Raw genomic sequence first — 27,129 nt, forward strand, 5'->3', positions numbered from 1 at the left:
TTTGTAGATGAAGTTTTCAGAAGTAAATCCACAGTTATTTGAGTCCCAAGTCCAACTTAGACCCTCCAGCCAATGTGGGACAGTCCAATGAGAGTCAACAAAGTGAACAATTGGTGCACAATGGAGGATATCAGGAGAAGGTTATCACTTCCTGGGGTGATGCGTAGCCTTCGGTCTCTAAGGATGCTTCACCGGATGACCCTTCCCACGTTTGGGGGGGCCTCAGGTGCAGGCAGCGGTGGTACAGGGGGCTCTCCGCCAGAGTCTACATCTCTCCCTGTGGCTGGTGCAGATGTTGATTCACCAGATGGTATGGGCACACAGGGAGGTGTGGACGTGTTGGTGGCAAACTGGTGGAGGCAGGTGAGAATTTCCCTGTGTACTGCAGTCAGGTCATCAGTTTTGTTTATGTACGTGTCCATTTTCTCATAGTGGGCTGCCTGCTGCTGTTGCATGGTCCTGAGGATCCCAACTACCTGGCCAAAATCTCAGGTGCAACCCTCATATGTGTGGAGGATACTGGAAAGGTGTGGGTGATCTTCATCAGCACTACCAGCTGCATGATGACACAGGCCCCATGGCCCCTCCCACCACCCCAACCCACCCGAGCAGGACCAGTTGGTGCTGGCGCAGTCAACACTGAGCCTCCTTCCTCGTTGACAGTGGTGTTGTTTCCGCCAACTCCAGAGTGCCCCGTGTTGCTGTGCTGTCGGTGGTGACTCGGGCCGGGTGTGTCTGTGAGGGTAGGGGTCAGCTTGGTGTTGTCAGCTGAGGCAGGGGTGGTCACAGAGGATGCTGATGTTACTGCTACTGGTGCTGTGGGCAGACCTATACCTGATGGGCCAGGTAGTTCATCGTCGTCTGAAGATGGTTGAGAGACCTCAACGCCGGAGAGCTCAAGGTCAACCATAGTCTGGATCTGGCTGTCCTAGGTTGTTCCAGAGGTGTTCCCAGCTTGTCCTGTGGGTATATAAAACACACAATGATTGATGTGAATGTCCACAGCCCCTCAAATCATAAACATTACATAGGTTACTGAACCTAATGATGACTTTAGGTACATAAATTGGCCTCCTTCGGCCATGATCCTGGCCTATGTTTTTGGAGAGCAATGTAATTTGGACAAGATGGGGATTGATAAGCATGCCCAGCTCTGTGTGTACATGGGCCTGTTGTGTTTAGTTGACATTACAAGACCAAAGACATTGACTGGTTTGTGACACCCTGTGAATGACACAGGTGTGTTGGTGGTTTCCACGTCTGTACTTTCACGGTGACATACGTACTATTTCCCTCCATATGTAGTTATTTTTTAGGCCTGTGTACTCGGCTTAGTGCATGTCTTTAGCAGTCACATTGGTGTGGCTACATACACAATCACAGTCTAGTATTTGTTCTAGATATTTTAGGGATTGGTGTGAGTGAGGTGCTTCTTGTTCTCATCTCATTATACACATGGGAATAGCTGTGAGTAGCACAATGTGTTACTGCTTAGCTTTGTGCCTACACAAATCATATATTTTGTACATTGCCTCCATAGACAGATGAGTTCACAAACTCTGCTGTATGTCTTTTTGTGGCAAAGACCTTTGATGAACAGAGGTTTGAGTACTTGTGTTCTAATAGTGAAACTTACATCCCTCCTCCCACCCAGCCCCACCAGGCCACCTGGAAGAGTGCTGTCCAGACAATGCTGGTAAGTGTACTTGCAATATGTTTTTAGCTGGTGGCTGGTGTTTGTAGCACAGAGGTAAATGTAGTAGTTGTGATAGTTTCAGTCTACAGTGTCTGACATCTTGGTAGTACACATTAACTCACTGTGAGGTAGACATCCCCTCGATGAAGTGGTTGTGCTATGTGTGTGGAGGAGTGTTTGCTATTATTGCAACTCCCATCAGGTCCAGTCCTACATACACCTTCCCGCCCAACCATCTAACCTTGAAGTATGCTTTCCTAACATTGAGTGGTAATGTACTTGCAAGATGTCTGAGACTGGGGAACGGTGTCTGGCTTTGGTCCACCTCCCATCAGTGCCATGTGCTCCAAAGACCATTCACCAAGCTCAGGCAATTTGTTGTAACATTCACACTCACTGTCAGGTAAGCATGCTTCATTGTGGCCTGTAGGGCTGTGTGGAAGGAGGAGTGTTTCAATGGCCAGATCTCCCATCAGGCCCTGCACTACCCACACACATTCTAACATGCAAAAACAGCTAACTATGCTTTCCATGAGAGTGAGTGGATATGTACTGACAAAGAGGGTTGACACTGGTGCCTGGTGTTTGGAGCACAAGGCCCTGTTGGTAGTTGTGGCAAAGTTAGACACCAGTGACCAGGTAAATCCATCCTGCTAGTACATTTTGACACACTGTGAATACTCTTAATTCCTGTTGGGCTGTTTGTGCTGGGTAGGAAGGTGTTTGTTGGACAGGTCCTGATATGAGTTGTAGCCTTTCCAAATACTCCTCCTCCCACCCAGCCCAGCTAACTTCTCTGAGACAATGGCTAACTGTCAGTGAGGGGAAGTGTACTAGCAAGGAGGAAGACACTGCTGCATGATGGTAAATTTGAAGGTAACTTCCAGTACGGCTTTGTGCACCAAACACATCATGCAACAGTGTCAGCCATCTTGCTAGTACACTTCCATTCACTGTCAATTAGCCATACACCCAGATGAAGTGGTTGTTTTAGGTGTGGGTAGGAGTGTTTGCTATTACTCCAACTCCCATCAGGCCCTGTCCTCCACACACCTTCCCAGCCAGCACATACAGGCTACCTGGAACTGTGGTTTCCTGAAAATGAGTGGAAAGTGTACTGGCAAGATGTCTGACACTGGGGCCTGTTATCAGAGTTGACCACAACTCTCATCATGGACTTGTGCTCCAAATACCATTCCCCAGTGTCATCCATATGGTCAGTACCTTTCCACTCAATGTGAGGTAAGCAGAGTTCCATGTGTGCTGTTTGTGCTGGGTGAGAAGAGTGTGTGTAGGAACAAGGCCTGCTGGGAGATGTAGTCAGGGCTAACACGCCTCCTCCCACCCAGCTCAAATGTCCCACCATGAACCATGCTCGTCTTTGTTTTCAGAAAATGATTAAGTGATAAATTAAAAGATGAGTTGGCTCATATTTGTGACCACCCACTGTTGCTGAATTAATTGCCGACATTTCAAATCCAGTAATGCCTTTTGAGCTGTACAATGCCCTAGAATTCTCCAGAGGTTTAGGGACTTGATATTTCCTGACCCTTTGCTCCATTCTATGATAGTTAATCATGATGATATTCTGATTTTCTCCAAAGATCTTGAAAATCATAAAATCTTTGTCAAAGAAGTGTTGCAAAGACTGAGCCAAAATACTGTTCACCAAGCTTGAAAAATTCAAGTTTGACCAAAGATCCGTAGAATACTTGGGTTTTGTTTTATTAGTTGACACGTTGGACAAGGATGGCAAGAAGGTGAAAACAATTTTAAATTGGAAAATTGCAACATCTGTCAAAGAGGCTCATAGTCTAATTGGCCTGTGGAATTGTTACCGGAAATGCATTAAGAACATTTCCAAAGTTCCAAATTCTATTACAGAACTCCTAAAAAAATGTACGGTATTTAATGGGCAGAAGAGGTTTCAACAACTTTCACAAAATGAATGCAGAAATGCACTGATGCTCTGATCCTGCTCAGATCTGACAACTCAAACCCCTTCTTAGAAGAAACAGTTGCCTTTGACTGAGCAATTAGGGTTGTTCTTCAGGGAAATAAATTAAAGGAAGAACACCCACTTGTAAACTTTTCTTCATCCGGTTAATAATGTATGAACTGTTCATATCAATCTAGAATAGGTGGAATGGCGAAATAGTTGCAAGGTTGTCGGGCTTATATTTTCCATCAACACAACTTTGCTACTAAATACATTCCTGGTACATGTAATGCTGTGGCTGAATGTTTATCAAGGATGTACCCTGAAGAAGACCGTCTTGTTGCGACAGTGACGTTTCTAAACTCCCAGGAAGTTATAAGCAGTATTGCCACTACTAAATACTTTTTAGAAGAAGTTCAGAGTGGGGCTACGAAATTGAAAGAAAATAAGTTGAATTCTCCTGAACAAAACATCCAAAGAAAGGATGGATTCATTTTTGTTCAGAAAAAGTTTTTCATTCTAATCAAGAGCATATTACAGGCTTCTTACCATGCCTCGACTGTCGCTTATAGAGGTTGCAAAGTGACAGAAGATATAATCAAATAAGATGTTGGTGGCCACAGTTTAAGTGGGGTGTAAATCACGATGTGGAACCAAACTCAAGCCAAATTATCTGAAAGGCTTATAACACCCCCAAAAGCCCTATGTGGATATTTCTATGGATTTATTGTATATATCTGCCCAGATCAGAAGAATTTATGGCTATAATGGTAACAAGGAATTATTTTTCCAAGATGGCTCATTTTAATCCTTTGGCCACAGTTCCTTCAGCTTCACAACTAGCAAAGATGTTTTCACTGACACTGTTCATCTACATGGTTTGCTCAATAATGTTATTTGCGACAGGAGAGCAAATTGCTTCCGAATTTTATCCATAGTAGAATTCATAGAGCCTGATTCATCATTCTCCCGTTTTGCGAGCCCCTAATAGCGATTCATAAGGAATCGCTATTAAGGACTTGCAAAACGGGATTCATGTAGGAATTGCAAAAAATATTGCGATTCCTACATGTTCCTTATTTGCGATTAGCAAATTGCTAATCGCAAATAAGGAATAACTCCCCATTCATTCCTATGGGCCTACAGGCTAATCGCAAATAAGGATGCGATTTCAAGGGTGCAGGGGTGTCCAAAGGACACCCTGTAGCACCCCTGAAATGTATCTACATTGGTGTTGCGCACACACATGTCCAAAGGACATGTGTGTGTGTAACATGCAACTTAGAAAAATGCATTTAAATGCATTTTTCTAAGTTTTTGCTATTTACCACGAGGTCTGACCTCTCGGTAAATAGCGGCCCAAAATTGCAATTTTGCAATTTTAAAATGATTCATGAATTGCATTTAAGGAATCTCAAATAGAGATTCCTTAAATGCAATTCTTCGCAAATGTGCGAATTCTTTAATAGCGAATTTTGCATTTGGGATGATGAATCTCAAAAGCAAAAATTGCACTCGCAAAAGGCAAGATTCTGAGAATCTTGCCCTTTGCAAGTGCAATTTAGCTTGATGAATCAGGCTGATAGTGCCGTATCATCGGATTTTCATCCTAAAACCGATGGTCAAACCAAAAGACTTAATAAGACTTTAGAAGAATACATATCTTGCTTTATGAACAGTTCGCTGACCAATTGAAAGCTCCTCTACCATCAGACAAATTTGCATACAGCAATACTATGCATTCACCTATGGGATTCAGTCCATTTTTGCCAACAATGGATTCCATTCTCGCTCCTGTCCATTAAATTCCACGTTAGAATAAAATGCACCTACAGTACAAGATTTTTCCAAGGGGTCTAGAATGTTCAAAAACGTGCTTCCTTAAATTTATGGGAGTCAAAAGAGAAGCATGCCAAGAATGCTAGCATTTACAGCCTCCCAGTACACCACACAACATAACCCCCTCCCCTCCCCCCCATTGTCTGCCAACAGGCCTAACTTTGTGGGAAGGAATGGACTCTGGGGTAGAGATAAGTTGAGTCCTTTCTCCCTTCTTGGGTCTTTTGACGACTCAGTACATAGTAATTGGTTATTGCTAACCCCAGTTGCACCAGAAATAGAGAATACATATCAGTGTTTCTGTACAAGTCCCGATTAAGTACTATTAATAAGTAGTTTTTATGGTGTTAGGTACCCAGTATTGTACATATTTGTCTGATATTGCTGGTGCTTTGCTTTATCTGTGTACACCTACCTGCCAGCTCTGATGTTTCTGAACCATCATCTTCATGAACATTGCTTAGTGGGCAACCATCTACACACTCTGCTCAAAGGACCTAGCCAAGACGGTGGGCACCCTGAATATCGAAACCAGCACCTTGAGGAATGCATACATCGAGGACAAAATATCAAATCCAAAATATCGAAAGATAAGTACAGAATTTCTATACCTCTTGCCACATGTATATACCTTGGTGGCAAATGTATCTTTAAGGTACTTAGATGTACAGTTATGAACAGTAAATCTATACTTTCCTATCTGCACTTACCTTTTAATATTTTGTCTCTAAATATTCTGTCTGTGATAGGTTTGTATGTTGATATTCTTGTGCTTGATATTCAGTAGCACAACTAGCCAAGTCCTTTCTTTCCCAACCAGACTTCTGTTGACTGTACTCCCTGCCATCCAGCAAGCATGAAACTTCTGTTTAAAACCCAACTTTCTCTGATCGTGCTAACCACCTGCCAAATTAATGAACATGAACATTTCCCTTATCATATTAAGCTGTTGTCCCCCACACTGATGGTATAAAGTGCACAAGACTTTGAAATGAATTCTAGCTGAAATAGAAGACAGCCTAAGAGGGTTAAGCAGAGAAGATACATGAGCACCACTCGAAATATGGCTGACATAAAAAGAGAGGATAAACAAGGGAAAGTCCATGGCTGACTGCACAAGTTAAGAACAGAGATTTAGAAGAGAATGCTGGTAGGGAAACTGCTTAGTATCCATTAGTCAGAAATTCTTTTGAAAAGGTCATATCTCATCTACTCACTCAGACTGATCAAAGATGATGAAGATGAATGTACCATTGCCATATGCCACCAAGTAAACATCACCCAAGAAGAAAGTAGAAGGGGTTTCCACCGGATGGAGCAGAACGCACCAGAAGGCCTTTGCAGCATCTTCGAGGGAAGTGGAAGGGGAGTGATGGGTGGAAAGCTTGACAGCTACTTAGGATCAAAATAAGCCTTCTTAAAGAATATGGGGCAGATTTACAATAACTGGCACATCCCTGCATATCAGCAGGGATGCACCGGTGATTGTGCGCCAAGGCTCCGCCACCATGGATGCGCCGCATTTACAATGCGGCGCACCATGGGGCAAAAACAGCACAGACGTGTGACGCATGTGTGCAATAAAGGCGGTGCATTGCTGGAGTTACGTCAATGGCGCGACGCAGCTCCAGCAATGCTCTAGGGGGCCCTATCTTTACAATGCTGCGTCAATCCTTATGCCTGCTTCAAGCAGGCGCAGGGTTTTGACGCAGCATGGGCTCAAAAGTGACTGAGTGAAATCTTGTAGATTCCACTGAGCCACTTTTGGAAGGCGTTCTTGTGCCGGAACGCCCCCCCTTCGCAGGAACGCCTACTTCTGGCGCTGAGCTTTACAACGTGACGCATCTCCTAGATGCATCATGTTGTAAATACCCTGCAGCATGGCGCATCTTTTGCGCCACCGCTTCATCACAAAAGTGACGCAACGGCGGCAAAAAAGAGGCGCAAAGGGCTTATAAATCTGCCCCCTATGTGGTAAATGTAGTAATTGCTTGCTTCAGAGGCGCAGGGACCAGCTCAATGAGGGCATAGTCTTTCAAGGTATTCCTCAGAAGAGGGGTTAGACGAGTAAAGAACTAGTGATTATCATTTGAGGTGCAGAGGGCAGAATTCGGATTTAAAGAGTTGATGCAAGAACATCAGTGAGAAGTTACATTTAAAGGAAACTCAGTTGGTACATGACAAAGGAACAGAAGAGGTAGAACTGATGTTATCTTTGATGTTATAGACTTTTTCTCTTAAACAAATGCAGATTGTTGGTGGTACACAAGAAGTAGCCAGTAAACCAGAGCTCACCTGAAACATTTGCTTCTGTTTTTTGGAGGTGCTACGAAAAGGATAAGAAAAATGTTGCTTTGTGTCCATTAGTAATTGTGATTGAAGGCTCTTATTTTGAGGAGCCTGTGTTTTTACTGTGGCAAGGGAGGAAGGGGCTAATATCAGAGGATTATGAGGTGAACCATTCGGTTAGTCTTAGTAATGAGGATTTACGGAGGGATTTAGTAATCCCACACCTGACTCCTCTTGTAATTCCTCAGAGTGAAACTCTCCTAGGGGCAGATTTACAAGCCGTGTGCGCCACTTTTGCGCCACCGTTGCGTCACTTCTGTGATGCAGTGGCGGCGTAAAGCTAGCGCCATGCTGCGGGGGATTTACAACGTGATGCATCTAGGGAGATATTGTAAAGGGTGGGCGTTCCGGCGCAGGAACGCCTTGGAAAAGTGCCTGAGTGAAATCTACAAGATTTCACTCAGTCACTTTTGCAACCCCGCTGCGTCAAAACCTTGCACCTGCTTGAAGCAGGCGTGAGGTGTGACGGACCATGTGGAAGATAGGCCGGGTTGGCATAGTGCTGGAGTTGCGTCGCGCCCGCAACACAACTTCAGCACTGCGCCAACCTTATGCTGGCAGATGTGACACGCATCTGACTATCCTTGCGCCATGGCGGGCCGCATTGTAAATGCGGCGCATCCGTGATGGCGCAACGATGGCATTGCGTGTTGCACGTTTCTCGGCGCATCCCTGCTGATTTGCAGGGATGCGCCAAGTAACGTAAATCTGCCACCTAGTCTGCAAAGTTACTGTAGATTTTGTAATTTTGAAGGTGCCAATCACACCTAATAAGGGCTTTAATACAAAGAGAGAAGAAACACTTTCAGTTGTCATATCATTAAGGGGCACAGTTTTATGATATATGCTTTTGACATTTTTATCTGTATTTCCATCAACCGTCGAAAAGACTACGCCCGCTTCCCTTTCACTTGTACATACTCCCCGCATCTACTGATGCAGAAGTGGAGGATGCTTCTTCTCCCACATCGCAGCAAAGACCTGGAACAGCCTCCCCACACACCTCCGGACCATCACCTCACTTCTGGAATTCCAAATGGCCCTCAAGACCTGGCTGTTCAACTAAGCCTCCAGTGCCTGCAAGAGCTTGGATGCCCTCTCGGGTGATTAGCCCCATTTTATAAATCATGATTGATTGATTTAGCCATATTTAATTTTTGCTCCATACACAAATGTATCCGTATGTATTTAGTCGATAAGTTTACACTCACACTTAAAAGTCTTGCTTGGTTCAAATGCTGCAATTTATACTCGTAAGCACATCTGCTGCTTCTTAGATGAGAAATACCCTCACGATTATCCTGAAGAAATGTAATTACTCGGAAAAAAAGCTGCAGAAACAATGGCGTAACGAAAAGTGAGGGGGCCTCCCTGCACGGTACTTAGAGGGGCCCCCCGCCTGCTCAATCAGGAGCTCTCCGGCTACAGTGCAGTGCCGAGGGGGCCCCTTGGAGTTAGAGCCCCCCCCCCACCGCGGGGACTGCGTGGGCCTGTGTTACGCCCCTGTGCAGAAATGACGTTCACTGGGTCATTCTCGGACACTTTTGTTAGTATGCTGTTTGTGCTTTTCCTGCTGCAATAGTCAGGGATATTTATATTCTAGATTAGAGGAAGTTCTTGAAAACGCCATATTTTCTCAGCAGGAACACCAAAGCCCTTATAATGCTAATAAACATTACAGAACAGTCTTTGCTTGCATGCCTCTTATTTTCCATGTTTACTGTTTTGAACTACACAGAGCAAAGGTCAACTTTTTTTCTTCACTGCCAATTTGTTTCTTTTGAGTTGTGACAGTCACGATACAGCCATCCTGGGGCAGATTTACAGGCCCCTTGCGCCGGCGGTGCATCACGTTGTGTGAAGCCCCGGTGCCGCAGCCTGCTAAGTGATATTTACAAGAACAGGTAAAGTCACCCTGCATGACTTAACCTATACTTGTAAATATCATAAATATCACCCCTGTTCACGCAACACTTTGCGTGTTAGGGGCATGACATGGGTGTTGCTGTGGGTTTTCCCACGCAACACCCATGTCCACTGATGCATTTCCAGATTTACGAGAAATTGTAAATCTGGAAATGCGTCAGAATGCTACGCCACCCTAGGGGTGCATTCTACAGCACACATTGGAAGAGGAAATCACCTCAATTTATTGTTTTTGTGCAGGAAGGTGCCGCTTCCTGCACAAAAACAGTCTCCCCACGACGCAGGCACCCTTGCACCATGGTGCAAGGGTGCCTGCACCGGCGCATGGCAGCAGTTTGTGTGCCACCGCAGGGGGAAGCACAGAGATGCAACATATTGTTGTAAATATGTTGCATCCCTGTGCTTCGAAACTAACTGAGCGCGGTGCAGCAAAATGACTTGCTGCACAGCGCTGCTTTAGTTTCTTGTAGATCAGCCCCCCCTCTATCTACCATGAATGCTCTGTGAAGGCGTCTGAACACAGACTCGCTTTAAATGTACAAAAGGTTGTGTATTCTGTAAGCAGGGCAAGCTCATGCTAAACATTCAGGACAAATGCTTACTGGCCCTAATATCCATTAGTTAGGCTAACATCGTCTCAAACTTCCCCCATCTATTAAACAAACTCAACAGAACCCTTGTCATGCCATATATGAAGCAGATAATCTCCTGGAGGAATTTGCAGCTTATTACTCTACCACATATACACGACTTGCATGTCCGGCTGGCTCTAAGGTCGATTATTCCACATTCATTTATCAAATTGTGCTGGCCTGGTTGGAAGGCCCCCATCTGTGTTTCTTGATGCACACATTGCCCACGAGTAAGGACCCCAGGAGTGATCAATTCCCTGCAGAACTTTACAAGCCTACTCATAACTGCTGGCCCACAGGCTCCTGAAGGTGTTTAACGAAGCAGGGGCAACATTTGTATTTCCTCCCTTGTTTACAGAGGCCAGTCCCATAATCCTAAAAACTGGCAACCCCCCAATGAAATGTGATTCATATCGCCCACTGTCTCTTATCAATGTGGATGCTAAAATTCTCACAAAAGTACTATCAGATTAGTTGCTATTATTGTTGCCGGATCTTGTCCTCCCAGACCAGGCGGGATTCATCCCTGGCAGATCCACTTCTCATAATCTTATATCCCTGTTCGCCTTAATGCACCAGTGGAACCCGGATCCCAAAGCCGTGGCAGGCTTCTTGGACAGCACAAATGTATTTGAGTCCTTGGAGTGGGGTTTGTTGACGCTCTCCTGTCCAGAATGGGCTCACCAAATAGTTTCAGAAACTGGGTTGGGTAGCTGTGCAAGAGGTCAACAGCCAGAAGAAGGCTGAACAGGCTACTTTCGGCCCCAATGCCCATAGGGAGGGGTACTCAACAGCCGAGCCCTTGTTGAGCGCAATTGGACAATTGCATTCACAAAGAGGTCTGAATTTCACTTCCCGTAATCTCATAGTGTTGATGTATGCTAAATATATTAGCTTATATCTGCGACATCCAACCCAGACCCTGAGACCAGTTATCTTGGAATTTGGTCTATTCAAAGCCCTTGCTATTATTTAACACAAATCCATGATCTTTCCGCTGTCACCTGGCACACCTGTTGTACACTACAGTTCCCTCTATCCTGGTGCTCAGCTTCAGTTAAATACCTCGGAGTATGGATTAGCTATGATAAAAACACTGACATATTTAAGATTTATGGAGTGGCCATGCTAACATAGAGAAACAGATTAGCAGGTGAAAACATGCCCCTCTCTCCATGAAGGGGCTGCTACCCCTGATGAAAATGGTTAAATTGTCTAGGTTGCTATATTTATTTTACAATGTCCCTGTTGTCCTTAATCAGCAATTTTTCAAAACACTAAGATCCCACATGATCTTCTTGGCCTCGGCGGGTAAACAGCCCAGGATTCGTTGGGTATTATTGGCATTACCCTAAGAACAGGAAGGCCCCACAGTTCCTGATTTTTAGCCATACTATTAACTGTGACTAGCGCATGTCACTCATTAATGACTGCACCCCACCCATACATGACACACATAGCGATTGAGCAAGACAAAGCATCCCCTCCCACCCCATGGGTGCAATGGTAGGTCAAGCGCCAACATGCAGCTGTACTGAAATTAACTCTGTTGCTTGCACACAGTTGGCTTGGGAAAATATACATAGATATATGGCATATCCCATACTTTATGCCACTGAGAAACCTCTGCCACCCTACCCTCTCATTCATCTAACCCGGAGAAGTTGTCACTTCATGGGCTTCATGAATGGGGACTGCCTAAAATAGGGAATATCTACCCCAATGGCCAGATTAATGATCGCTCGACTATTATGGGCGGTGAAAATCATTCCGTTATTTAGATTCAGACTTTGTGCATTATGTAGACAAACACTGCCCATCTTTTCCACTGGAACCAGCTCTCTGCAAGGCATATGCACAAATCACTACAAACCCATCAAACAGATACTTAGTGAATAAACAATATTAAATAATACAAGTTAAATCCCAAGTTGTTGTACCTAATGCTAAACTGAGACAGGATAGAAGAAACACAGGACCAAACCCAAGTCTGCCCAAACACTGGAACCTTGGTACATTCAAATAAAGAGAAAATCATTCAGTGGGACTTACTCCAGTTCTCCCATGAGGTAAATATACGTGCTGATATTATAGATCATGTACAAAAATCACAATTGTATTATTTTCGCAAATCAAGTGGTACTAATCAACATGTAAAATAACTGCAGACTGCGCAGTGCTCATAAGCGCAATAGTTCAATAATTAACATATGATACATAAATACATTGTGTGTGTATCCATGAATCAAAGACATCAGTCCAGCACAAGTGCTGCTCAAGGAAGCAGAACTCTTGCAAATTATTCCCAATTAACAGTCAACGTTTCTACCCACAGTTCGACATATAGTGGTTCTCCTCAGGAGCACACTCCTTCTGACACCCGGCACCACTCAACTTTGTTTGACTTGCTTATATGAAGGTCTTGTACAATGATGTAAGACTTCCTTTCTCCCTAGCAGTCCACGACCAAGTCTTCATGCTATCTTCCACCGAATCAAACAAACATAAGGAGATGATGGAAGGCGCGCTGAAACTTGTCAGACACTCACCCCAGTCACAGATCTGAGTTGAATCCATCATCGTTCTTTAGCTCACTTCGCCACCTCAGTTCAGACCCAGCTATATGCAAATCAGTCTTGACTCTGTGCCTCATGGGAACAGTTCAGCCTGAACTGCCAAACCATGTCTTCCCTGGTCTGGAAACAAGCATCCTGGGACCGGTTTCGGGGTACCACCCTCATTAGCCAGGCTAGCTGAATCCAATGGCAAAGTGAGCACCGAATCAGCATGTAGTTTAGCGCAAGCTCAAACTGTCTCCCCATTCCCAAAAATCACATGAGAGACTGAGATAGGAGGCAAGTATGGGAGATAATATTTCAGGTAAGGAGTGGGCATCCTGCTGTGAGCAAACTGTGACATTATCTCCAAATTGCCGCTCACGCCTTATCCATTACAAATTTCTGCATCAACTGTATGGATCCCCTCGTTGTATGGTCAAATCTAGAGTTCTGGCAGACTCCATCTACCTCAGATGCAAGGAACCAGATGCAGATTTCATTCACCTTGCTTGCCACTGCCCACCAGTCACTAGATTCTGGAATGGAGTTTTCATGTTGGTCCCGGAAGTGAATTGGTCCACACTGGCAGCGTCTCCAAAGTTTGTTCTTCTGGGGTGCGCTATTAATGTACAACGCAGTGTGTGAAATCTGTACGTGTCACCGTGTTGTTGGAAGTCAGCAAATGGCCTGCACCTGGGGAAGAGACAAGGCTGCCAATGTCAAGAAAATCTTGAATGATATGATTTACAGCAATAAGAAATTAGATCTTTATTAATCCACTACTTCCCTAGCTAACAGACCAATAGACTTTTAGGGCCCATTACAGTCCTATTTGTTACACGTCACACTGGCCGATTGATTGGGTTTACAGCGGGTGAGGCTAGTGTAGCGTGCTGGTGGGCAGCCAAAGGGTCATCGTAAAATTGGAGGTTGAAATTCATTAAACATGCTATTGATAGAGATCGCAGGCCACCCGGCCAAATAATTTCACCATACACGTACCAGGCCCATATATTTCCAATTTATAATATACATTAATCGGGTGACCTTGCACTCTACTACCAGTAACCCTGGTTCCTTCCTATTGATTTCCTCGTACCTGACTTACCAATCCACCGTTACGGGTACCTATGACCACAATGGATCAGGGAGCTAGCGGTAAAAGAAAGGCAGGCGACAAAATACCAATTTTATACTTTCTTCTGTATTAAATGATCACAGACTACTGGGAAGGTTTAAAGGTTTATCTTAGAATTCAGATTCGGAAAGAGTACAATTTACAACCAGAAGGCAGTCAATAATCAGAATAACGAAAAGCACATAACCATATAGGAAAAATATCAGGGCAACCATTTATGAGTCTAATGTGAGGTGAGAACAGGGAACATACTAAGCAGTAAAATCAGGAATGAAATCATAGAATGAAGTGATTACGACTGGGCAAATTCTTAGGCACAATACTAGAACTCCACTACTAGGAAATACTTCAAAAGGATGAATGAAAAATTAGGAATCCCATACATCTACGGGAAGGGTGAAGAATTGGAACACGCTATAAATCTAGCAACGTTACTTCAATCAGTTTGTAAGAGGAAAATTATAACCACATCTGTAATTCGTAGACAGTATGGAGAAAATGTGCTCTAAAAGGTAGGGAAACATAGGAACATGCTATGGAAATAAATGCATTTACTTTTCATATAGTAGATTGCGGAAAGCATAGAAAATGTATGTATGCAAAGAAATGTCTTTATTGAAGCAAAGACAGAAAAATAGAAGGTGCAGTATAGAGTTTCAGCACTATATATTTACCTAGAATGGTGTGAAAAACAACCCTGGGCACGGATCAGTCAAGGACAGGAAATACCCCAAGGAAGGACAGTCATCAATGGGACAGCAGGTGCAGCATGGACACCCCAGGACAGGACAGGAAAACCAGATTAGGATCAGGACAGGATCACCAAGGAACGACCAGCACCCGCAGTTCGGAAGCAACGCCTGCGCTCCACCCTCTCTGCAGCTATCAGTCAGAACCCCGATTGGGTTAGCGAACTCCCCAGCAAAGTGCTCCGCCAGCACTTAAGGTTTAGTAAAACCTTTAGAGTCTATGGTATATTTCGGACAGAGTGCTCCGCAGCGCTCTGTATTCAGTCACCTATTGAGTGCGTTGGGTCAGTGACAGGTCAGCTATTCAGACAAGTCGGACAATTTCTCTAGCTAAACCTAGGCTAGTTATACTGTTTTCGGGTCAGTGTACCACCCCCCAAATGTTGCAAGTGTCAGAATCCCCAATTTCGATTGGTCCCCAAGTAGGATAGGTTAACACACCAATCACAATTTACGTCTACAAGCTCACATTTGCATTTTATGGGACCGCCTAGTGATTTTGGGGTTCTCACGAAAAGTTTGACAGAATACAATGGAAAATAACATTTGTAGCGAGTTAGGAACAGTTTAGCTCCATCCCTCTGGGTCAGAGGTTGCGTTCACAGGAGCATCTTGACTGTGGCTGCCAGCTGGCTGCGTTCCACTGCTCAAGGTTGCCTTCTCTCCGGCTGTGCGACATGCGCAGTAGGGACTTTCGAGATGGTTTGCGTCTCACTCAGACCCCCAATATCGCGGTACATGAAAAGTAAGCGAAGACAAATTAAAACATAGAATATAAATGAATTCACTGTGTACCATGAATAGCTACTCTATACTCCTTAAATTGAAAAATATATTAAGGCATTAAATTAGTGCAAACAGACAATAACACGAAAGCATCTGCGCAAGCTTCACCACGTTAGGACACAGACAGCCATTTTAGAAGCAAGTACGCAGGCGCACAGTTTCCCACCAGAACTGCAACTACTTCTCGTCACGTGAGTGTGACTAACGCATGCGCAGAAAAAAACCCTCAAGCGGCGGCCATTTTTAGGAAAAAGGGTTATTCGTATTAGTAAACACATAGGCAAGCGTCACTAAGATACACGCACATCAAAAATAAGGGAAATTAGTAAAACGTACAGGTTGAATTATAGGATTATAAGTTATTCGAGGTTCTTGATTTCAAGCAAGTCGCGTAATATGCGAAATCTTGCTCTATCAATCCCCTCTTTGATGATATTTACTATCATCACAACTAATGGAACCAGATGCCAACTTTTCACACTTTGTACATTTCCATTTCTTCCAACATTCGATTCAATTTCTCTTTCACATCTTTATTAGGGTGAGAATTTTTCACCCTTTTGTAAATCTGATTATTTAAATCTTCCAATTCAAGTTCATCCACACTTCGTTTCACACCTCTCCTATTTACAGTGTACCTTTTGGTGTGTTTGCGACATTTGCAGCAGACAAATATAAGGAATATGACGAAACCTATCACTCCAATTGGCATCAGTACCTTAAACGGTGCACAGACATAATATCGACTCCAAAATATCGTTTGGACAGAATATCGAGTCAAAAATATCGTTTGGACAAAATATCGACAGGACAGAATATAGACAGCCAAAATATCGTTTTTAAGGTAAGTGAAGTAATATCGACTGTAAATAATATAGAAAGTGAAAATATGTAAGTATATAATATAGATAGTAAAAAAAATCGTTTTTATTTTTAGGGTTCAGGGTCAGTTTTGGGTTTTTGGGTAAAGGGGTATTTTTAGGGTTCAGGGTCAGTTTTGGGTTTTTGGGTAAAGGGGTATTTTTAGGGTTCATGGTCAGTTTTCAGTTTTTGGGTAAAGGGGTATTTTTAGGGTTCAGGGTCAGTTTTCAGTTTTTGGGTAAAGGGGTATTTTTAGGGTTTAGGGTCAGTTTTCAGTTTTTGGGTAAAGGGGTATTTTTAGGGTTCAGGGTCAGTTTTGGGTTTTTGGGTAAAGGGGTATTTTTAGGGTTCAGGGTCAGTTTTCAGTTTTTGGGTATTATTTTATTATATTTTGTTACTATATATATATGTTTTAATAAATATGAAATAAAAAAATATTTATTTAACTTTCATTAATTATTTAATTATTATAAGTTAATTTAAGTAATTTTAAGTATATTTTAGTAATTAATTATTAATATTAATTTAATTTAACACTGTTTTTAGTAAATACGATATTTTTTACAACTATATTTTTGTAAACGATATTTTTAACTCGATATTTTTGTACTTACCTGTTTGTAGATAGAAACTCGATATTTTGACTGTCGATATTTTGTCAACGATATTTTTGATGGTCGATATTCTGTCCCTCGATATTATTTCAGTGATCCACCTTAAACAACAAACCTTTACCTAAATTAGCAAACCAATGACCTACAGTGGAGAGACCATCAGTAAGTCTCTTCCAGGCACTATCAACCTCCAGTGGTTTGAGTTCTTTTTCCCAATTAGTAATGTTCTTCACAAATTTTTTAATTTGTACACTTTTGTCCGGTATGTAAGTGCAACAATGTTGCGCTTTCAACATCCGGCAGACTCCGCCCTCTTTTGCTAATAAGGTGTCAAGAGCAAGTCTGTTCTGCAAAACCATTGATCTGATCGCAACCATTTCGGTATTGACCAGCAGAAATCCATGAGCTGTGTCAGTAGACAACACATCCACTATTGTGGATAATTTGCAAAATCTGTGTGTGTTCAGAAGCACTCCCACTCCAGGTATCAGTGCACTAAAAATACTACCCATTATTTCACCTACGCTTTCTCTTTTACTACGCACTAAGCCATTAGTGTTTTCATTGCTTCCAGAAATTTCATTCACATGGTATATTTTCGGGAAAACAATGCCAAAGTAGCAGCTTCCATACCAGTGATCCGGCAGTTTGAAATAAGCCTTGTTTCCACATATATAATAAATTCCGGGAAAAACAGGTTCTGACCCATTTTTGAAACCCAACCTCCAATTACCTTGTAATTGTGCTCACATTGACTGGAACCAATGAAAATGTTATTATAATAACTAGTCTTCTCGCGGTGAAGACAGAGTTTCCCTTTCCTTTCGAAATCCAGCAACAAAGCAGGACCAGCCCCACCATTTGAGGTGCTTTCCATGTTTTCAGCCCATTTAGGAGTTTTCTGTCTTTTATCATTTGCCTTTCTTTGGAAACTCTCCCTTCTTTTCTCTGCCATGTTTAGAAACATTTTCTCTTGTTCATGTAATGAACAGGTCAAGTTATCTCTGTGTGCTTCATTTAAGTCTATGTTACCTATAGTCAGAAAGTATTCTCCCATATAACGTGTAACGTCACTTTTAGTATGTACAGGATTCAGATTTCCACGAATTGGGAGTTCAGAAAATATAACGTCATAGTTAGAGTAGTAGTACTGTAACGGTCCTCTTTTGTAAAACAAGCCAGCTAAAATGCTACAGGAAATTCCATATGTCAAGGGCAGGTGATGATAGGTCACGCCTTCAGCTACAGACTTAGGTAGCTTCATGCAGACATAGCAGTCTTCTATTTCCATGGTTTCTACATAATGCACTAACAGGTTTGCAAAAACATTTAAATGAGTCTGGTTCTTTACTCCATGATAATGTAGTCCTTCCTCATCTGATGCTTCTAAGTCTGATTTTGTTTGTCTAAGTGCTTTTTCACGTCTTTCTACACTTCGTGTTGTCAGTTCTTCAGTGTCAGTGGTCACAGTCTGTGTAGGGTCAATATTAGTATTTTTGCTCACCATATAAGGAATAAAAACTGTTAGTCCTATCCAAATTATTAACACTATAGCTATACTACATATACATACTTTGCAGCATGTTTTACAACAACTGCGTCTAGGCCTTCCATTCACATTTGAATCAGACATTTTCGCTCAGAAGAAGTTTTCAACCCCTCTTTGTAACTTTGCACAGGTAGCTTACACTGAGCAATTTCAGGTTGGTTCGTCTTCTTCAGCAGACAGATCAGCAATCTGTTCTTCGTCACTTTCGTCAGTTATATCAAGATCCTCAAACTTCTCCAATATCAGATAAGTCCATTCAGGATCTTGGTATTTTTCGTTCAGTCTCGATCACTTCTTCTTTTGGAGCTTTCTCCAGCTTGTTCTGCTATACGAGAACTTTTCCTTCTTTCTGCAAGTTTCTCTTCTACTGTTTTTAGTCTCAGTCTCAGTCTCTTAATATATCTAGGTTCGATATTTTTCTTTTTCTTGAGTCTTTTAGCTGGCACTGTGATTTGGCTCTCTTCTAATGCTCTTTTATTTTCATTTGTTTGTGGCACTTCTGCTTCTGCTTCTTCCCTTCCTGTCTGACTAGTCCCAGGTCTTGTTTCTTTTTCTTCTGCCTGGTTACTAAACTGGCCTTGTTCAGGTGTATTCTGGGTTTGGCTTTCGGGTTTTTCTATTTCTGTGTCCTGAACACGTTCTTCTATTTCTATCTGGTCCTGTTCAAGCACTTCGAACCCTTGATTTTCTTCTGCTTGAACTTTTACACTAGTTCTTGTCTGTTCCTTTTCAATTTCAGGAGTTTGTGGAGGTGTGTCAATCACTTGCTCTGTCCCTGTCTGACCTTTTTCACCTTCAGAATTTTCATGGATTTCGATAATCTGATTGTCTTCGCCTGTGCCTGTCTCTTCCTCTCTATCCCACTCTCTGTCTGCATAGGTTTGACTTCTTGTTCTGATGGGGTCGTTAGTCAGGTCGATTATGGGTATCCACTCATCTTGACTGGTGCTCGGTTGTTCGTCATCAGCTACTTCAGGACCATCGTCTGGAGACCCCTCAGCTGGACAACCTTCAGCGTCAGTCTTCTTCTCGTCTCTAATTACCTTCTTGGTATGGCTGGCATGGATCCACTTCGGGACGCCGGCACACTTCACCACTGTCGTGGTCACCAGTATCACTTGGCGTTGTTGTCCCCACTTCGGTGCAAGGCAATCTGAACGAGTATGCTTCTTTATTACAACCCAGTCACCTGGAACCAATTTATGGACTGGAGTTGTTGGATTGGCGACGGCGTCTTCCCCAATCTGGTGAGAGATAGAACGCACTTGGTCACCCAGTTGCTTGCAGTACTCAAGTACCAAATCATCAGAAATGTTTATCAGTTTATGTCCTGGTACCCATGCTTGTCTCATCACTCTTCCCATCAGGATTTCATGGGGGCTCAGGCCTGTGTTTCGGTCTGGAATACTTCTGAGTCCCATCAGAACAAGAGGTAAAGCATTTATCCAGTTCATGCCAGTAGATTCACACATCTTACCCAACCTCGATTTTAGAGTGAAATTTATCTGTTCCACCACTCCAGAAGCCTCTGGACGATATGCAGAGTGCAGCTTTTGTGTGATCTTGAATGCTTTACAGAGCTGATCGATTACCTCATTCTGAAAATGTTTACCTCTATCTGATTCAATTGTGACTGGGACCCCGAACCTAGGTATTAATTCTCGCAGTAACAATTTGGCTACAGTTATGGCGTCATTCTTTTTGGCAGGGTAGGCTTCCACCCACTTTGAAAACAAGCAGACAATGACAAGGACATATCTCATTCCCTCACAACGAGGCAGGGTAATATAGTCAATTTGTACTCTTACAAAGGGACCCCCTGATTTCCCAATTTTTCCTAATTCAACTACTGTTCTTTTCCCAGCGTTGAACTGCTGACATGTTAAGCACCTCTGGCAGAGTGACTCTGCTACTTTCCTGAACTTCGGATTGTACCATGTTTGTTGGAAAACCAGAACCATGGCGTCCCTACCAGTGTGTGAATCTCCATGTATCAACCTGGCCATTGAAGCAAGCAGATGTCTAGGCAACACAGGCATACCATTTGGGCCCACAATGACACCATCCTCACTTCTCTGTCGACAACCAAGTTTCCTCCATTTTTCCTTCTCTTTTTATGGCATAGCATGCTGCCAATCTCTCAACTCTTCCCAGGTAGGCACATCCTCAAACACCATAAGTTGGCAGCTGTTTCCAGGCCCCCCAATTTTATATTAACAGACATGCGATGTTTGGCACAATGTTGGGCAGCTTCATCAGCAAATCGATTTCCTAAGGTCACATGATCAGTGCCAGATTTGTGAGCAGCACATTTGACCACTGCCAATTCCTTTGGTAATTGGATTGCCTCCAGTAAATCCTGTACAACTTTTCTATTTCGAATGGGAGTACCTGAAGAAGTCAGAAACTCCCTCTGTAGCCACAATTGGCCATTCTGTTATTCTTTTGTTTTTCCCAATTTTACAGGCTCTTATTAATGCAATCAATTCGGTTACTTGTGCAGACTTCACTCCAAATAAACAGGATGCTTCTTTAATGCCTTCTACAGAGACTACAGCATAAGCAGCACTTAGTCCTACAAGTTCGTGTCTCATACATGAGCCATCCACGAACAGATCCTCATCTTCCACAGGCAAAGGCACTTCCTTAATGTCTGGGCGTGGTTTAGTACTGAATTCTGTCAGATCAATGCAGTCATGCTCGTCCTCTCCTTTGGCCTCTGTAATCATTGAGTCAGGGAGCAAGGTGGCTGGATTCAAGATATTGCACCGAGTAATGACTACATTTGCAGCACCCACGAGAATCCTCTCGTACTTAGTCAGCCGACTAGGGGTGAGATACTGGGTCTTAGTTCTGGTCAGTAAAATTACAACTGCATGTGGAACATACACAGTTACAGGATGTCCCATAACAATGGATTCACTCTGTTCTAAACTCGTGCAAGTTGCAGCTACTGCTTTCAGACACCCAGGTAATCCAGCAGCCAATGGATCCAAAGTGGCAGAAAAATATGCCACCGGACGTCTAGTCAAACTATGCTCCTGAGTTAAGACTGACAGTGCACAATCATCTCGTGTGTCACAGAACAGTGCAAACTCCTAAATAATCAGGCATCCCTAAAGCAGGGGCTGTACACAGACACTCTCGTAATTTAGTAAATGCTGTCAAGCTTTCATCATCCCATTCCACTGGGTCCTTTGCTCCTTTCTTGGTCATTTTTATCAAAGGCTTTGCTAGGACTGCAAATCCCACAATCCATTGCCTGCAGTAACCCACAACTCCAAGGATTTCTGACTTCTTTCTGAGTACGGGGTAACTGCATGTTCCGAATTATTCTGACTCTCTCTGAAGTAACCTTCCTGATCCCTTTTTCTATCTGGTGTCCCAGATATTTTACTGACTTTGTACAGAACTGCAATTTGTCAGGGGACACTTTATGTCCTTTTTCACCTAGGTGATTCAGTAAGGCAATGGTGTCAACAACACAGTCTCTCTGACTTTTAGCCGCCACCAAGAGGTCATCTATATATTGCACCAAAACAGATTTTCCAGGTAAGACTAGAGATTCAAGGCACTTTTTCAGGATCTGATTAAAGATAGAGGGACTTTCAGTATACCCTTGAGGGACACGATTCCAAACAAACACGTGACTGTCGAAAGCAAATGAGAAAATAAATTTGCTATCTGGATGCAATGGGATCGAAAAGAATGCGTGACATAGGTCTATCACGGTGAACCACTCAGCATCCCAGGGAATCTGATACAGAATCACTGCTGGGTTCGGAACAATAGGACAGCAAGGGACAACAATTTTGTTTACCTCTCTCAGGTCCTGCACTACCCTGTACTTGCCACTAGGTTTCTTGATTCCAATTATGGGTGAGTTACACAGACTACTCATCACTTCTTGTATGATGTTTGCTTCTAGCAATCTTTTTATTTCAATGGCAACTCCTGCTCTCACTTCTGCACTCATTTTGTATGGCTTGGTATTGGGGTAAACTGCATTTTCTTTCATAGCTATTTTAATTGGGTCTACATTTGCCATTAAACCTACATCCTTTCCAGTAAAATCCCATACCTCTGGTTTCACTGTCTTTTGGAGTTCTTCGGGTAAGTCTTGTATAGTCATTTGTTTAATTTCTGAGTCCGGTCTGATTAACATTAATTTGTATATGCCATCTTCGTCGGGGGTTTGAATTTCGACGCCCTTTGGTGTGCAAAAGATGGTGCAGTTCATTTTGCACAACAAATCACGTCCCAGTAAGTTTACTGGACTGGTGTCACACACTACAAATCTATGCATTTCTTTGAAATTCCCTATTGTGATCTCCATGGGCTCAGTAACTGGGGTACTAATCAATTGATTAGATACACCCACTACTTGGATTGCTTCTCCCGAGAGGGGTAGGTTTGGAACGTCCGCTGTTCTCACAGTAGAACGGGTAGCACCAGTGTCCAATAGAAAGGTGACATCATTTCCATCGACCTTTCCTTCAATGTATGGCCCAGACTGGTCTACCGGCAAGGAGGCGCCAAGTACACACTCCTCGTCCTCCCCTCTCAGGCCCCGTCAGTATTGATCGTCACAGAGAAAAGTGTCATTCAACAAAAATTGCGAAGTTGCTGCATTTCTATCCTCATTGCCTCCCCAGATTTCTATATCATCACCCTGTGGTGTTTTCCCTTTATAATTTGGTTTTGGCGCTCGGGGCAATTGACTTGCCTTTACCTGATGCTGGGTCTTTCTTGGTTTCTCATTCTGCGTCTGTGGAGTTAAATCAGTGGTTTGGGTGTTACCATACTGTAAATATGAACATTCGTCTCTCCAGTGCCCAATTTCTCCGCACTGGTGACAGGGAAATTTCTTTTTAGCCTCTTCTCTACTCATTTTTACTTTGGGCTTCCCTCCACCCCCAGAGCCTTGATTTTGGGAATTCTTATTCATTTTATTCAGTTGCTTTTCCTGTTGTTCTGCCAACTTTACCTGTGCCCACATAACCTTCTCTTTCAGAGCCTTTCGTTTATCAGCCATTTCGTCTTCGCAATACTTTGCGTATCGCAAGACCTCATCCATTTTCTTAGACTGCCAACAAATGTTATTATCTTTGATCCACTGGCAAATTTCGGGTCTTAAACCGTTTACAAACCTGTAAATGAAGTGGGTCAAGTCCTTCATCTCGATGTTATCAATACCACTGTACGTTTTAAACACTTGTAACAGTCTTTCATAGAAGGAATGCACAGTCTCATCCCTTTCTTGCGTGGTTCTATCTATCTTGGTCCAATCAGTTTCCTTTGTAGGCACTTTTTGCTTCAGGTGTAACATTACTTGTTCATATTTTTTCATTACTTCATCCGAAGGAGCTCCTGTAGTAGAGTTCCTCGGGTATTCCTCACTAGGCCAACCAATGGCAATCTTACACTCGGTCCATAAATCCACAGGAACCACTATATCGAAAAACCCATCCAGGTCTTTCCACAGGCATTTTTGCACCTTTACAAACCTTTCCACCTGCCTGTACCAATCCACAGGCTTTTCTCGTAATTTGGGAAAGTCATTGGTAAAGGACACACTATCCTGTCTAGACCATGGAACGTGCACGTATTTCCCACCTGGCACTTCACGCATAGGGTATAACTGCTCTGGCTTGTCAGCTTCCTTTAGAACGAACTCAGAAGATGTCTGTTTAGATCTAGCCTCATCCTTTTTCTTGGCCCACCTGGCTTTCCATTTTTCTATGTCTCCCCATTTTTGCAACACTATCAACAATTCTTTGATCTGTGCCTTTTTCCCTTCCACATTCATGTTTTCCAAGTCTTTGTCTGAGAAATCAGCTCTATAGGGTTTTTGTAATGGCTTCGATTTTGAAATATCTATTCCCATACTAGCTGCAGTGTCTGTCAGCTTCTCATGGAGCACTCTGGTATTACGGGTAAAACTCTTGCCGATGAACAGTAGCTCTTCCTCGGAATAGGTATTTAATCTGTCTAACCCCACATTTCCTGACATCAGTTCTTCCATTTCTACTCTCAGCTTGTAGATATCTAGAGGTTTCGACTGAGGAGTTTGCTTTTCTAACTCTCAACTCCATCTTTCAATTTCTTCAGGAGTCACCAACGTGACACTCTTGGTACCCGAAGTCGATTCCATTTGAATCTCTCTTGTATTGAAAGGATTATGTCTTTTCTGTAACCTTTTTCCTGCATCCCTAATGGGCAAATCCATTAATGAGACCTCAGACTCGCACTCACTTGTCTGGTCATCCACCATTAAGGGCTCTGGTCTCGGCTGAGCTATAACTGGGGTAATAACTGGAGTTTTTGGACTCCCTTGTCGGTCCCCATACAACGGAACCACTGGTCCAATAGTTACCGGGATTGTCAAGGCTTCAGGGCTTGTATTTAACTGGGAGATTTTCTGAATTACCTCAGCTCTCTGCTTGGCTAGCGCCTCTCGCTCCTTTTCCTCCAATAACCTGTCTAAGGATTTTTCATGTAATACCTGCGGGGTCAAAGTTGGAGCATAACTCGGGGCAGTGGGATGCGTCTCACTTGGTCCCTCACCATAATTAGGTTTTGGGAACAAGCTTCCTGTGCCTAGGGATCTTGGTTCTTCCTCATATGGGGGTCTTGGGAACGGAATCCCTGAAATTGAGGGTCTTGCCTCACCTTCGTAGGGAGGTCTAGAGCAGAAGTCTCTTTCTCTTGAGTATCTTGACTCCCCACTAAATGGTGTTCTCTGACAGATATCTTTAGCACCTATGGGTCCTAAACCCTCGTTATAGGGAGGTATTTGACAACCCTCTCCTACACTTACAGATCTGGCCTCATCCTGGGGAGGAGGTCTTCGAGAAGTATCCCCTACACTAGAGGGTCGGTGTCCTTCATTTTAAGGAGGTGGACTTCTCATAAACATGTCATCTAACAATTTATCATCCGACTCCCCAATGGGCACCCAATGCTTGCACTTTTCTGTCTTCTTCTCTCCCGCAGGCGGACCACCCATTGGCATCATTGGAAACAGTCCTTCTACAATCATATTCTGTCTCCACTGTTTCATCTTTTTGTCTCGGGTCTCTTGTTTTAATTTTGGATAACATTTTGTTAACCCTTTATCCATTCTGGGCTTATCCCTTTCAAAAGCCTCGATTTCCCATTCCTCTAATGCTTCATACTGAGTTAATCTAGGTCTGGGATGTAAATCGTTCATTCGGGTTCTCAAATTAAATAGAATTCTGCCATTAAATGTACCTTCTAACGGGAAAGCCAATATTCCGTCATCTTTAGTGTATTCCGCCCAGTTTTCCAACCATACACACGAGTGGTACCCTTTATCAAACATCATGAAAGATGCGGGAGTATTCGGTGGCGGAATGACAACACCTTCTCTAGTTTTAATCGGTTTGTCCTTTTTGAAATAATTCTTTACCTTGTTTACAAGGGATAATTTTCTCTTATATCCGTACATAATGCTAGTGTTATGACCCTTCCACTGATCGTTCTCAAACCCTAAATGTCTCGGATCCGGTCTAGTATGTGGTCTGTATGTATGCCACATATAATTTCCTTCAAGTGACTTTTTGTTTACCAAATCACGTCCAATCCAAGTAAGTCTCTTATATTTTCGTGCGACCAATGAAATGCACGAATTCAAATAATCTCGACCAATGGGTGCGTGGCCTTTTCGCGAGACAGGTTCTCACGCTTCGGCACTCACCCCTCCTTTACAATTCCAGCTCCGCTACACACACGCTGCGTCTACCAATCCCAGCGCGGCACAGAGTGACGTCAGAGCAGCTCCGCAACTGACTCCCTCCTTCACAAGGTAACGGAAACTTTATTTCTCTCTAAAGTGCAAGTGCATTGTTATTTAACAACGAATACACATTCGCCACTGTACTCAAGTGTCTAGACAGTAAAGATTTGTTTCACTGCAAGTAAACTACTTCCATTTACTTTTCACACACTACGGATAGATCTCTTCTGCCTACCCTTCACTCAAGCATTAGGGAACCTGCTACTTCTTTGACTCATCCACTTCTTTTCGGGATATATATTGAGCCTAAAGTTTCACCAGCGAACCCCTTTGCCATCACCCAAGCTCCGATGAACCTGCTACTCCTTCCGGTGTGACCCTTACTAGGTTATATCATGATAGAAGTTTTGCCAGCGAACTCATTGCTATCATTTATTCAAACATACATTCAGAAAACCCTAATTAGTGCTTCCAGTTCTGCCTAACCTGCACCAACTTTCCTTAAGCCAGTGACCTCAAAGCGAAGTGGATTCTCTTCACCACTCGCTATTCAATTCCCCGGGGATTCCCAACAAACATAAAACACTTTACTAACGAGTGGGTTAATACATATATCAGTATAATAATAAGAAAAACAATTTAAAACATTTCATAATTTTTCAAGCAAACATTTCACGTGATTGATCAAGTCACAAAAAATTGTTTACCTTTTTAGCAGCAATACAATTTCTAGC

This window comes from Lissotriton helveticus, chromosome 9, assembly GCF_964261635.1.
Source record: "Lissotriton helveticus chromosome 9, aLisHel1.1, whole genome shotgun sequence".
Taxonomy (NCBI): Eukaryota; Metazoa; Chordata; class Amphibia; order Caudata; family Salamandridae; genus Lissotriton; species Lissotriton helveticus.